Genomic DNA, 14,671 nt, shown 5'->3' with positions numbered 1-14,671 from the left:
GGGCAGCACCACGCAGGCACCCAGGCCCACTGCTCCTTTGCTGTGAAGAGAGGCCTCGGCCCACAGCTACCCCTCCTCTGTGAAGAACAGAGGCCTCCTACTCTCCTTTCCCACAGCTCCTCCTCCTCTGTGAAGAGCAGCCTCAGCCCACCGCACCTCTGCCTCTGTGTGGAGAGGCCTCGGGCCACCGCTCCTTCTCCCCTGTGAAGAGAGGCCACAGCCCACCGCTGCTCCTCCTCCTCTGTGAAGAGCCCTCCTCTGCTCTCCAGTAAAGAGTGGCCCTTCCCTCACCTTGTCTGTCCGCTCCTCCAGGTCTGTGAAGGGCAGGCCCTCGCTCAGCATGGTGAGAGCACTGGAAGCAAGGGCACAACTGACTTCCTCAGGTGAAGCGCTGAGCTGAAAGCCTGGCTCCAGGAGTCATCTTCTGACTCCCTCATGTGAAGAGCTGAGGTGAAAGCCTGGCTCCCGGAAGAACCCTCCCATCTGACTGGCAGGTCTGTGAGAGGCTCTGATTGGCTAGTGAAGCTGAGAGACAGCACCAGGTGAGAAGGGGCGGGCCCTTCCCTGGATTCGCCTCAATTCAGACTCCACCCTTAAAAAGCCCGCCACTTAAGGCTCCGCCCCCAGGGGCGCTAAATCCCCGCTTCTGGACACACCTTCTGACTCCTGGTTTCCTGTTCTCATTGGGTCATTCCGGAATGCTTTACTCAGATTAAATATGGATTCATTAATTCAGTCTAATTAAATTGCTGCATCACCAACCATGGGTTTCCATTATCCTTCCCACTAACTGGTATTTTTAAACATAATAGGGAGACATTGCTGTTGGTTTTCTACAGCCACTTTCAGCACCTGCTCATCATCTCCGTGGCTATGGTACCGGGAGGACATGAAGACAGGGCCAGGACAAGCAAGGACCTGGGCAGGCAGGAAAAGAAAAAGGACATGTGGCACCTCACGGCTCTGAGGAACCCACACACACGCACGCACGCACGCACGCACGCACGCACGCACGCACCCACACTGGCTGCAGCTGCACAGGCGCACAAGGTGCTGCAACCCCCAGCCCTGGTCTTGCACACAGGGAGGGAGTACCATCTGGCAAATATAAAACCAGTGTGACGTGAAAGGCTTTACCACATTAACTTCATTCATACAATTTCTTTCTCTCAAGCATGTATTGTTTTGGAGGCTGTCCTGTGAAATGGTTTTACCACATTGATTACATTCATAGGGCTTCTTTCAAGTATGGGTTCTTTTAAGATTTTGGAGGACTCTTGTGAAAAGGTTTTCCCACATAGATTTCATTCATAGGGTTTCTCTCCAGTATGGGTTATTTTATGCACTAGAAGACTTACATTATATGCATAGGCTTTACCACATTGATTATATTCATAGGGCTTCTCTCTAGTATGGGTTCTATTATGAAATTGGAGGATTCTTGTGAAAAGGTTTTTCCCGCATTGATTACATTCATAAGGTTTCTCTCTAGTTTGGGTTATTTTATGCATTAGAAGACTTACATTATATACATAGCATTTACTACATTGATTATATTATTAGGGCTTCTATCTAGTATGGCTTCTTTTATGAAATTGGAGGATTCTTGTGAAAAGGCTTTCCCACATTGATTATATTCATAGGGTTTCTCTACAGTATGGGCTATTTTATGAATTTGGAGATCAGTGTGTTGTGAAATGGCTTTCTCACATTGATTACGTTCATACAGTTTCTCTCCAGTGTGGGTTATTTTATACCTTAGAATATTACTATGATATGCAAAGGTTTTACCACATTGATTACATTCATAGGACTTCTCTCTAGTATATGTTCTTTTATGTGTTAGAAGACTACTGTCCTGTAAAACGGTTTTACCACATTGATTACATTTATAAGATTTCTCTCTGGTGTGGGTTCTTTTATGAATTTGGAGATGACTGTTGTGAAAACACTTTACCACACTGATTACATTCATAAAGTTTCTCTCCAGTATGTATTTGGACACTATTGCTCTGTATAAATTCTTTACCACATTGATTACATTCATAGGGTTTCTCTCCAGTATGGATTTCTTCATGCCTACATTGATAATTGACACAGTTAAAAATTTTAACACATCCATAACACCACTGAATATATCTGTATGAATTAATTTTACAATTTGGTCTAATTGTTAAGAAGAATCAGATCTTAAGGTTCTATCACTGTTTAAACTCATGTTGTTCCCCTTCATTAAGGGTGGTTTTGGATGTTTCAATACAGCTGTGATGGTTCACATTTATACCATCTTTTTTCTATATGAGATTTTTGCATATTTGAAGAGAACTTGAAAAACTAATAAATATTCCTATAGTCTGAGTCATAATAAATTTGTAAAATGAACCAGGACAAACAGAAGTACACACACATTTCAAGTATACATAGGGCTTTTCTGAAGTGTGAGTTGATTGATATATTTCCAGTAAAGATGGAAAAGCAATTACTTGTAAACTTGTATCACATTCAACAAATCTATTCAAAGTGGGGGACTGCTACATATCTTCTAATCATTCTGAGAGATAGAGGGGTATTTTTATTCTTTTCATACCCTTACGTTCATATGATATACCTAATAAAGGAAGAATAACAGATAAAAGGTGTCCACATTGCATAAACATGATTTAACTTTCTGTTCTTCATAGACATATGGTATAGAGACTAAAGTTTCTCAACAACAGTCACCCTTGGCTCTTGACTACCCCTCCTCTCAATAAACTTAGCAAAGTCACAAGTATATGAATAACACAAGTTTTACTATGAACTATTTCCTTATTAGAGAGTTTTGACCATGTATTTATTACTTATTCACTGTGCATACCTTTTATAACATAACTGGTATAAACTAAATGGATTGCTGGTTCTACAGCAGAGCTACCATGGGGCTGTGATTGAAATGATGATATCTGTTAAGGCATTGTTTCTTGTCTACTCTCTTAACATAATGCCTTGTAAACACAATTCACCTAATTAACACTGAGATATATGGTTTTGTGAGAATTTAATAATCATCAATACACTTTAAGCACTTTATTAAACTGTTGCTGTCTTTAAAACTTATGGACACCTTAAAATTTCTTGAGGCATATTTGTATTAGCTTGCACATCAAAATTAGCCTACAATATAGTACTAGAAAATGTCTGACATATTATTGGCAATTGTGTAAAATTTAAGTTATTACCTTCAGTGAACCTTAGAACCATGACTGATTTATTCACATCATCCTTCCTCAGTTTCAGTTGTAATTACAGAGGAACACCAATAACAAAGAAACATTTGCCCCCTTATTTTAAATTGTGAAGAAAAATTCATAGTCTTACCTATAACAGTGAGGTTCCTGTAGTCTCCAGCATCACATTTTTATAAAGATTCTTCTGGGAAGGATCCAGCAGAGCATACTCTTTACAAGTAAAGTCAACATGCACATCGTCATAGGTCACTGCATTCTAAAATATAACATAAATTATGAAAAGTGAGAACGACAACACTGTAAATGTATACTTCTTTGAAAATTTAATTATCATGATTACCACACTTATTCCATGACACAGAAATTCTAAAGTAAGCACCAAGTCACTTAAGAAGAAAACTGAATAGGAGGGCCACTTCTGTCATTTCTGAAATGCCTATTAACAAACATAGAGAGACAAGCAAACAGATCAATAGTACTCTGTGCACATCAGAGACAAATACTAACTACAAGAAAGATGGGAAAACTGGGTATACTAGCTCATGCCTTTAACTGGTTCAGGAAACAACAAAAACTCTGGTACCTGATGAATCAAGAATTTGCAGTTGGCATCATATTTTTGGAAGCCTCATTCAAGTTGTTCTGAGCATATGGTAATCAACTCATTTAACTGTAAATATTGAGAAAAACAAAATGCAAAGGGCATAGAGAAAGCAATTCAGTCCACTGAGGCTGTAGACCACTTCAATTGTTAAAGGCTAAAATCATTATTAACAATGTATCTGAGTCTTCTTTCCACAAACACAAGTGAACTCACACCCCAGCCTCAACATCCACAAAAGACTACTATGACACCATATGGAATAAACCAACTATTCATGATTCTAAAAGACTGTGAAAGACGGAACTTCTTTAGCAATTGTTTCATCTCCATGATGACACCTCAGGTCAGGATTCTTGGTTTGGACATATTTGATTACCATTTCAGCCATACCAGAGGGTGTATATACGCTGGTCATAAACCAGATATGGATGGCTCTAGAGATTCAACAGAGTCCCTGATGCTTTATATTTATCATTTGTCTGTTCATAATGTTAACATACAAAAACAAAAACAAACAAACAAAAAAAAACTAAGAGACAACACTGGATGCTAATTATGGAGGTTACTGGACTCTCAGTTATTTTCATTAATAAAATAAGAAGAACCTTTCCCATGGCCAAGAACCACATTCTCCTACTTGATACTGACCAGGTTAGGATGATGCTATACAATGATTGTTTTAGCTCAGAGTCCTACAGCTTCAACCCTACTATGACCCCTTTTACAACATTTTTTGTTTGAAACTGATTGCATTTACTTTTATTTCTGAATGTGTTTTCACTTGGTGTATAGCAAACCTGGAGAACATATAAATATCCTGTGATCTATATTGTTCCAACCATTTTGCTTAATAATTGTAAGTTTTAGTGCCTGAGATTTATTTTCCTGCATTTATTATTAATTCGAATATATAGTCTATGCTTTCTCCTTTTCTTGTTGTTGCCAAAAGTTGAAAATTGCTGAAAAATTGTTAATAATTCTTATATGTGGGCTACAAAATTAAATTAATAAAATACCAGATCCAAGAATACATGAAAAAATCATCCCCCCCTGATAAAGTAGGCTTCATCCCAGAGATGCAGGAATGATTCAACATAGGAAAATCTGTCATATAAACAAACCAAATGGAAACACACACACACAAAATAATTTTGTTGTTCTTGTTTTTCGAGACAGGGTTTCTCTGTGGCTTTGGAGGCTATACTGGCACTAGCTTTTGTAGACAAGGATGATCTTGAACTCACAGAGATCCTCCTGCCTCTACCTTCTGAGTGCTAGGATTAAAGGCATGGGCTACCACCTCCCAGTTTTGTTTTGTTTTGTTTTTTTTCCATAATCATGCTATTAGACATATAAAAACAGCTTGGTCATGAATACCCCTACACCCAAGGCTGTATCTGATAACCAGAACTCAGTGATATCATTCACTTCAGATAACCAGACACAGTTCTAGACCCACATGACATCCACTGGACAGTACATAAACACAGACCAAAGCTGTACTATAGACATGTGAAGAGACATCACCCTGATCAGCCCTGGGGACAGAGCATGTCCCCCCGGATCAAGACCCATGAATCAGAGACTTATATTACAGACTGGACCTGAACATCAGCTAAGATACATTGCAGAGATGAGCAGCCCTGTGGGGATGGGCGTAGTTAGGACCATTATAGGGAATTCAGAGTGTGAACCTTGTGTGATGACTATTGGCATACTAAAATGTTATAGTAACTATGCAAATCCAACTACTAACTCACAAAAGTTAGGATCAACTTCCTATGACTGATTATTAATTGCCTTAAGTCTGCATCAGAATAAGGAAAGAAAACTTTCACAAAGTGCGAGAGAACAAATTTTTATAAACAATGTATGATTTCTGTTATATACCTAAAACAACTTGTTTGCTATAATTGACTTATGAGTCAAAAGAAATTTTTAAAACAAATTTATATCTGTTTTTTATGTGTATGTTTGTATGTTTGAGAAAATGTCTTCCATTTGTGTATGGGTGAGACACCAGAAAAAAGACTCAGATCCCCTGAACTTGGAGTAGCAGGTAGTTATGAGCCTCCTAATCTGGGTGCTGGGATCTGAACATAAGCCATCACCATGAAGAATATGTGCTGAGCCACCTGCCAAGCCCAATGATACTTTCTATCAAATAATCTAAAAGTCTTTCACAGACTAACAACACATAAATAAATAAAGTACATAAATGAACCTAGGGAACATGATGCATCAAGTCATTGTTTATGGTCAATTTGCAACCTTAAATTGAATACAATCCAAAGACAATGCCCAACAATTTATAAGAGAAAAGCTGATTTCAAAACTACATTCAAAGTGGAAGCTCAATGCAATTATTTTAAAAAGTACACACAATGATACAATGACTTCTATATTTACCATGAAAGCTATAATAATTAAGAATGTGTAAAACATATGTCAAAGAGTAGAGCATGGATAGAAAAAGCAAAGAATAAAAGCAGAAAAATAAACTTTTAACAAAGGAAACTCAGCCAAACACATCTACCCACGGTTCCATGTGTACAGAAATTAAATACACACAGACTTCACTACTCCAAAAAAATTAATTAAAAGTGACCCTTAAAGTGTTAATTTTCTGACCCTCCAGCTACTGTTAATTCTTCCAGAGAGGCCCCATCCTCTAGAGCCCTCCCAGCAAATGGAAGTCATCTCCTCCAGAGCCTCCTAGGGCTCTACAGCCCCTCGTGCCCCCTTGTAGTTTCAGACAAACCCAGCACCAACAATGTCCAATAAAAAAACAATATGAAGAATAATTTATGTCTGCTTCCTGCCATATGGATTATGTCACAAGATGTGGCATCTTCCGTATTCACCTTGAAAATACTATGCTAACCTGAAATACCTCTACAGTTCAGAAACTCCTTTTGTGACCTAGAACTGAACTTCACTGAATCAAACCATGGTGGCTGTCAGTATCAGAAAGTTGAAGGCATTCTAATCATGAATATATTGCTGAAGGATGATGCCCATCCCCTCTTTTCTATCAGTTTTATAAATTATCAGTAACATTTGTAAGACAAATCCGAAAGTGGAATGTAATATTCAGAACTTCTAGAACCAGACCTTCAGTTGTCCAATCTGTCTTCCAACTGTACAACAAAAGCAATGACTCTGTGTGCACACTGGACAGTGATATTACAAGCTCATAGTCTCCCATGCCAGTATGGCAGAGACATCCCCTCCCCAGGGAATCCACATTCAACAAAGCTCAGAGGCCAAGGGCCACTGCCCAGCAATGGGACCAAAAGAACCTCAGTCTGGCTCATGATCCATCCTATTCCAAGCAGTCTATATTCTGATAGGTCGGCCAACCTGCTCTTCCTGGTGTGGGGACAGAGGCCCCCACACTCACCATGGCATGGCTTGTGGTCCTCCTTACAGCTCTCCACAGCAGAACAGGAGGAGAATCCTGGGAAGAACCTGGAAGCTACCTCCCACAGGTGCTCCTGATAGCTAAACCTTCCCAAAGTTCATCATTAGCTAAGATGACTGTGCAGTTACCCTCCTGGGTAAGCAGAGATAAAATGACTCCCAGCTTTGCCCTTCCACACTACAGTCACACATGGTCCTAATATGGGAACTTCATAGTTTAGTAAAATCTACAATCGCCCACAGCATTTCCTGTTTCTCTTCCAAGGCACAGGGTCCTATGTGTGCACATTCAATTACACAATCAATGTCCAGCACAACCAACCCTTTGCTTCATAGCTGGGAGGCCCTGAACCCAAACACATGTCACATTCAAACAGTATCTGTTGTTAAAAAAAAAAAAAAAAAAAAAAAAAACATAAAAAAGAGGCCATGGATGAGAACACAAGGAAGGGGTTATGAGAGGCCTTGGAGGCAGGAAAAAGTTAATGTAAATAATGTAATCATAATCCCCAAACTTATCTTAAACAGTTGAAGCTTTACGTGCTCCAGGGACTAGAAATTTGTATTAGAGTACTACTCACACTATTTGCCTTAGGGCTATCACCTTAAACCAGGGTTACAGTCACGGTGGGCAGGACAACAGCACCACTTTATGCAGTTCTTCTATTTAGGCTGAAATGGTGTAACTGCAGTAATTTGGTTTCATGGTAAGTTCTGTTCTTCATCTAGAACTGACTTCACATTGCTAATACTGTCACAGCAGGAAATCTCTCCTCCTTCTTCTTGCTGCTCCCTTTTTGTGCTGTGATTACACCTGCTTTACAGTAGGTGAATTAAATTCTTACACAGGTTCCCACTACATTTGCAAATTCACAATAAAATCTAGAGAACTTGGAGGATATTCATTTACTGGTTATTTTTCTTTCACAGGGAAGTCAAGGCACAGCATGGAAAGAATTGCATGACTGTCTTTCCAGAACTGGACAGCAGAAGCAGGATAAGGTATTTAAAGTAATTCTCAATTATATAGTGTAAGGCAAGCCTGAGCTACAACAGACATTAATCAAAACCAATGGTTCTCAACCTTCCTAATGCTGTGACCCTTTAATACAGTTCCTCATGATGTGGTGATCCCAAACCATAAAATTATTTACAGTACTACTTCACAACTATAATTTTGCTGTTATGAATTGTAATATAAATATCTCAATTCCCCTAAAGGGAGCTGTGACCCCACAGATTGAGAACCACTACTCTAAACTGATACATATAAATAAATAAATAAATAAATAGCACTTTTAAAAAAGGAATTAAATTCTTAAACAATGAAAAATAGAAACAAAGGGATTATGGCAGTAATGCATTTAAAGAAAAAAAATTGAAAATATTATCAATAACTGATTTTTTTAAAAGAGATAAAATTGAAAGAACACTTAGCGATAATGACTTTGACACAGAGTAGGCACCTCCCTGGTAGGACGTATACCATTAATAAGACATTGCATGACTTTGTCCCATGTAAAATGTTAGCTGTAAGATTACACATGGAGTTACAGCCATTGGCCTGTGTCTCAAACTGCTGAGCTGACTTAACTGTGTAAACCAGGATTGCACATATCTGCATAGAACAGTTGGCGAATTGGAAAATTAATATTTAGTAGTTGAAGCTATGCTCCCTAAATTGTACATCCACCAATTCTGTCTGTCTTCATGCTCATGGAAGGAATTAATACATGCATGGAAATTACACAGAGTCACTCACTCTGTCCCATCAGGTCCTTCTTTATGATGAAGACTGCTCCTGCGACTCAATGCCTTAGACTTCAGTCTGTGCTCTACCCATTGTCTACTGTTTCCCCCTGCAATGTACACAGTACACTGTATTGTCTACTCTGTTTCCCCTGCAGTGTACACACAGTACAGTGTTCCTCTTCTGGTATAAAGGAAGAAGCCGTGCTCCCCACACAAATCCTTTTCCTGTTACTGCAATGGACAGCCCACTATGTGACTCAAACTGGAAGTTTTATAACTCCATGGTGCTGCTGACCTGTAATGTGAGAATTTAGGGTATTTAGTTAGGAGGAAAACAAGGGCAATGTACTGTGGGACTACAGACAGGGTTCAAGTCCACCTCAATTAATAAGAGACTTTGTCTCAACCACTTTTCAAAAAGACTGGAGAAACCACTATTCTAGAATTAATATAACTTTATGGTACACCTGGACTTAATGTTTACATCTTACACTAATCTCCAACAGGCATGGTCACCTGCCTCTGCTGGTCAAGCGCTGGGATTAAAGGCGTGTGCCACCACCACTTAGCAAGCTTCAGTTGTTACAAACAAAATGCCACCACACTTGCAGGTATCTTTTACAAGCTCCACAAAATTAAACCCATATGTACCCTAACCCTAAATGTTAAAAATGCAGAACTTCCGGAAGATACTAGAGAGTCCAGTACTCTGAGTTTGACAAATCTGTAAGTAGTACAGTGATCTCAATAGCAAGGATATTTCTAAACCCAATTCCACTCCCAATCCTCTTCGCAGGCACAGCTCTGGCTGGGTAGTGAAGTTATTCAGTCTGTCAGCCCGACACATGAAGCCGCACGGATCAAAAAGGACCACAATGGATCAGGCAGGATTACGGTGAACTCTGTGTCTGGTCATTGGCTCCCAACCAGCCAAGGAAAAACCAAACACACCGGATTCAGAGCCTCAGTAGGGCACTCCACCTGGTCTGGGGCCAGCGCTCCTCGCTCACCAATAGCAGCCACTCCTCCAGGCATGGGACAGCGCCTCTCGCCTCTCATCATGGCCAGCCACTCTCCACATGGGGGCAGCGGCTCCACTCTCTCCTTTCCCACCGCTCCTCCTCTGTGAAGGGCAGCCCCTCACTCATCACGGTGCGGCTGCTGAGCTGACCAGCGCTCTCTCTCGGCAGAAGCAAAGGCACAGCGCACGAGACAACTTCTGACTCCCTCAGGTGAAGCGCTGAGCTGAAAGCCTGGCTCCGGGAAGAACCCTCCCATCTGACTGGCAGGTGCGCGAGAGGCTCTGATTGGCTAGTGAAGCATGATAGACAGGACCAGGTGAGAAGGGGCGGGCCCTCCCCTGGATTCGCCTCAGTACAAGCTCCACCCTTAAAAAGCCCGCCACGGAGGCTCCACCCCCTGGAGGGCACTAAAAGCCCGACTTCTGTATTTACTTTAGGATTCCTGATTTGGAACTGGCGACCCTCTAGGGGAACCGTAGCCCACCTAGCCCTGGCCTTGACCCTGGCACCCCTATGGGCTCACTCACCCTGGCCCAGTCCATGGCCCTGGACCTGGCCTTGGCCCTGACCCTGGCGCCCTAAGGGTGGCCCTGGCGGCCATAGCCCTGGCTTTGGTCCTAGCGCCCTTCTGGGGGCCCACGACACACCCCTAGAGAGGCCCTGGCGCCCCCCCCCCACGGCACCCTTAGCTCCGGCCTTGGCCCTGGACCCCCATATGGGTGCCCCTAGTGAATGTCTTTTCAACTTAATGCATGCCAAACCTGGGGAAAATATAAATATCCTGTGATCTATATTGTTGCAACTATTTTGCTTAATATTTGTATGTTTTAGTTACTGAGATTTATTTTCCTGCATTTATTTAATGTTAATTTTAATATATTGATATGTTCTTTTCTTGTTGTGCCCCGAAGTTTAAATTGCTATGAAATGGTTAATAATTATTATGTGTGGTTACCATGGGCACTATGTATGCCTCAAGGACTAGGGGACCTTCCCCCAATAAAACGTCCTGTAAACTCTGTCTGCATGGATTATTTGTCCCTCAACTGTCAAGGGGCCTCTCACACAGTATTATAACTTTGGTACCTTTTCATTTTGTTCTTTAATTTCTATTAATTGTTTTTCATTTATTTTACATAATGACTAATTTCCCCTCTCCCCTCTTCTACCACCCCCCTCCCCCAGTGTAGGCCCCCATCCACTCCTCCTCCACCTCCTTAAAGAAAGAGGCAGGACTACCATTGAATTCAACAAATCATGACATCATGCTGAGTCAGGACCAAGCTCTACCCCCTGCATCAAGGCTGGAGGAAGCAAACAAGCATGGTTCCTAATCCCACAGCAGGGAGCCTCCCACAACAGACTAAGCTACCCAATTGTCACACACATGCAGAGGGCCTAGGTCAGTCCCATGCAGGCTCCCTAGCTCTCAGTCTGGAGTCCATGAGCTCCCATGAGCTTGAAAGGAAAATACAGCCTAACTCTCTAATGACCACTAAAAGTTAGAAATAAAAATATCCACCAGCATGAATTTTAAAATGACCCTCGCTGCATGCAAACCCCAGGAAAAATAAAACACATGAAATAGCTTGGTCACGATGACCGGTTTCTGGAAATTATTATTATTATTATTATTATTATTATTATTATTATTATTCATAACCACCTAGTTTCTGAGGAATGTTGTTATTCTCAACAACAGTCTGGGAATTGTTATGGGTCATCCTGTCTAAAAAAAAAAATTAATAACTAAAAGAGACAGGACTCATGGCAAGAAGGGAAAACAAGAAAGAACAAGTGCCTCTGCCAATAACTCCCTGACTGGATAGTGCATCCTCGCTGCCCCCCATTATGTTAAGGACAAGGCCACTGAGCCCGCTGGTCCTACAGAAAGAAAACCCCCCTAACCTTGCAGGTACGCTAAACAATCCTGCCTTATAAAAACTGTGTACTCTATAAAATCTCCGTAACCTAGGAAACCTCATTAACCATCTAAGTTTGGAACTGTCCCATGACCTTGCTTTTAGGCCTAATGAAACTAATAGGCTAGCTTTGAAACTGGCCTTGTTAGCTTTGATGTAAATCCTATAAAAGCTATCTCAATTCTGCCCTCGAGGTCCTCAGTCCTCTACCCATGCATAGTGTATGACTGTGGATCCCAATGCACTTGGAATAAAAATTCCTCATGCTATCTGAGTCGAGACCACTTCTTGTGAGTGATTTGGGGTGTCGCCTTTCCTGAGTGGGAGTGTGAATGTCCACACTCTGCAGGTCTTTCAAGCTCAGGTCAGCTGTCTCTGTGGGTTCCCCTATTGGGACCTTAATTCTCCTGTCTCCTCCTCCATGTCTTCAACTGGACTCACAGAGCTCAACCCAGTACTTGGCTGTGGATCTCAGCATCTGCTTTCATCAGGTATTGAATGAAGGCTCTCTGATGACAAGTAGGGTAGTCGTCAATCTGATTATAGGAGAAGGACAGCTCAGGTTACATATCCACTATTGCTAGGAGCGTTAGCTGGGGTAATCCTTGTGATTACTAGGAGTTTCCCTAGCACCAGGTTTCCCTAAGCCCATCAGGGTATATCTTTAATTACTCTGCCCTTCCTTCCACCCCAACCAGATCCCATCTTCCCAAACCCCACTCCCAGTGCCCCCAGTTTACCCAGGAGATCTCTTCTACTATACACAGCAAAACATTACCTCACCATAGAAAGAGAAAACAAGAGATTTCATGACAAAACCAGATTTAAACACTACATATCCACAAATCCAGCCCTACATTAAGTACTAGAATGAGAACTCCAACCTGCACCCACAAAAACACAGGCAATAGATAATCTCATACAAGCAAAACCCAAAGGAAACACACACACACACACACACACACACACACACACACACACACACACACACCACTACATCACTACCAACACCAAAACCAAAAACCAACAAGAACAATCACTTGTGATCAATATCTCTAAAATCAATTCACCAATAAAAAGACAAAGGCGAACAGAATGGATATGAAAATAGGATCCATCCTTCTGCTGAATACAAGAAACAAATGTGTACTTGAAAGACAGACATTACCTCAAAATAAAGAGTCAATGAAAGATTTTCCAATCAAATGGACCTGAGAAGCAAAGCCAGTATAGCTTCAAACTAAAACTAATCAAAAGAGATGAAGGATATTTCATATTCAAAGGAAAAAGCCATCAAGATGAAGTCTCAATTCTTAACATTTATGCACCAAATACAAGGGCACCCACATATGTAAAAGAAATATTACTAAAGATTAAATCACATGGAAAATTACAAAAGAATATACATTCTTCTCAGCACATCATGGAAACTTCTCTAAAATTTACCATATACTGGGTCACAAAGAAAATCTCAACAGACACACACACAAAAAAATTAGAATAACATCACTAATCTCACCAAATCACCATGTGTAAATATTAGAGTTCAAAAACAAGACCAACTACAAAAAGCCTACACACTCATGAAAAATTAACAACTCTCAACTTGATTAACACTGGGTCAAGGATGAAATAAAGATAAAAATTAAAGACTTTCTAAAATTCAATGAAAATGAATCCATACCATATTCAAACTTAAGGGACACTATGAAAGCAATGCGAAGAGAAAAAATAGTGACTTAACAGCATACCTAAAAGTTCTAGAAACAAACAAACAAAAAACAAACAAAAACCTCACCCAGGAGGAGTAGACAGCATGCAATAATCAAACTCAAGGCTGAAATCAGTAAAATAAAAACAAAGAACAATACCAAGAATCAGTGATAACAAGATATCCAAACAAACAAAAAGGCAGAGAGAATATCCAGATTAACAAAATCAGAAATAAAAGGAGGGACACAACAACAGACACTGAGGAAATCCAGGCAATGTTTAGGTTATGCTTCAAAAACCTGTACTCCACAAATTTGGAAAACCTAAAAGAAATGGGTAATTATATTGACAGGTACCACATAACAAAATTAAGTCAAGACCAGATAAACAATTTAAATAGACCTATAATTCCTAAGGAAATAGGAGAAGTCATTAAAAGCATCCCAAACAAACAAACAAACAAGAAAACCCCAGGACTAAATTATTTAAGTGCAGAATTATGACAGAATTTCAAAGAATTATTACCAATAATCCTTATATTGTTATACACAATAGAAACAGAAGGAACATTATCAAATTATTTTTATGAAGCTACAGTGACCATGATACCAAAACCACACAAAGAATCAACTGAGAAAGAGAATTACAGACAAATCTCCCTCATGAACATTGATGAAAAAATAATTAATACTGGCAAACCAAATCCAAAAACACGTGAAAAGAATCATCCACCCTGACAAAGTAGGTTTCAACACAGACATGGAGGGATGGTTCAACATAAGAAAATGTGTCAATGTAATCCCCCATATAAACAAACTAAAAGCAAAAAACAAAACAAAACAAAAAATGATCATCTCATTAGCTGCTGAAAAACACCTTTTAGACATGTAAAAATAGCTTAGTCATGAACCCCAATACACCAAAGGCTGTATATTATAACCCAAACTCAATGATATTACTCACTCCAGATAACCAGACTCAGTCCTAGAACAACATGACATCCACAGG

General features: G+C 40.2%; 1 pseudogene; it reads right to left on the bottom strand.

Moving 5' to 3' along the window:
• Positions 1-1,221: 1,221 nt before the first annotated feature.
• LOC127226627 (zinc finger protein 431-like) lies at positions 1,222-10,065 on the bottom strand (annotated as a pseudogene).
• Between the last annotated feature and the right edge of the window lie 4,606 nt (positions 10,066-14,671).

The sequence above is a fragment of the Phodopus roborovskii genome, unplaced genomic scaffold (genome assembly GCF_943737965.1).
Source record: "Phodopus roborovskii unplaced genomic scaffold, PHOROB, whole genome shotgun sequence".
Classification (NCBI taxonomy): Eukaryota; Metazoa; Chordata; class Mammalia; order Rodentia; family Cricetidae; genus Phodopus; species Phodopus roborovskii.
Note: the sequence above shows the minus strand (reverse complement) of the source record. Positions and strands in the feature narration are given on the sequence as shown.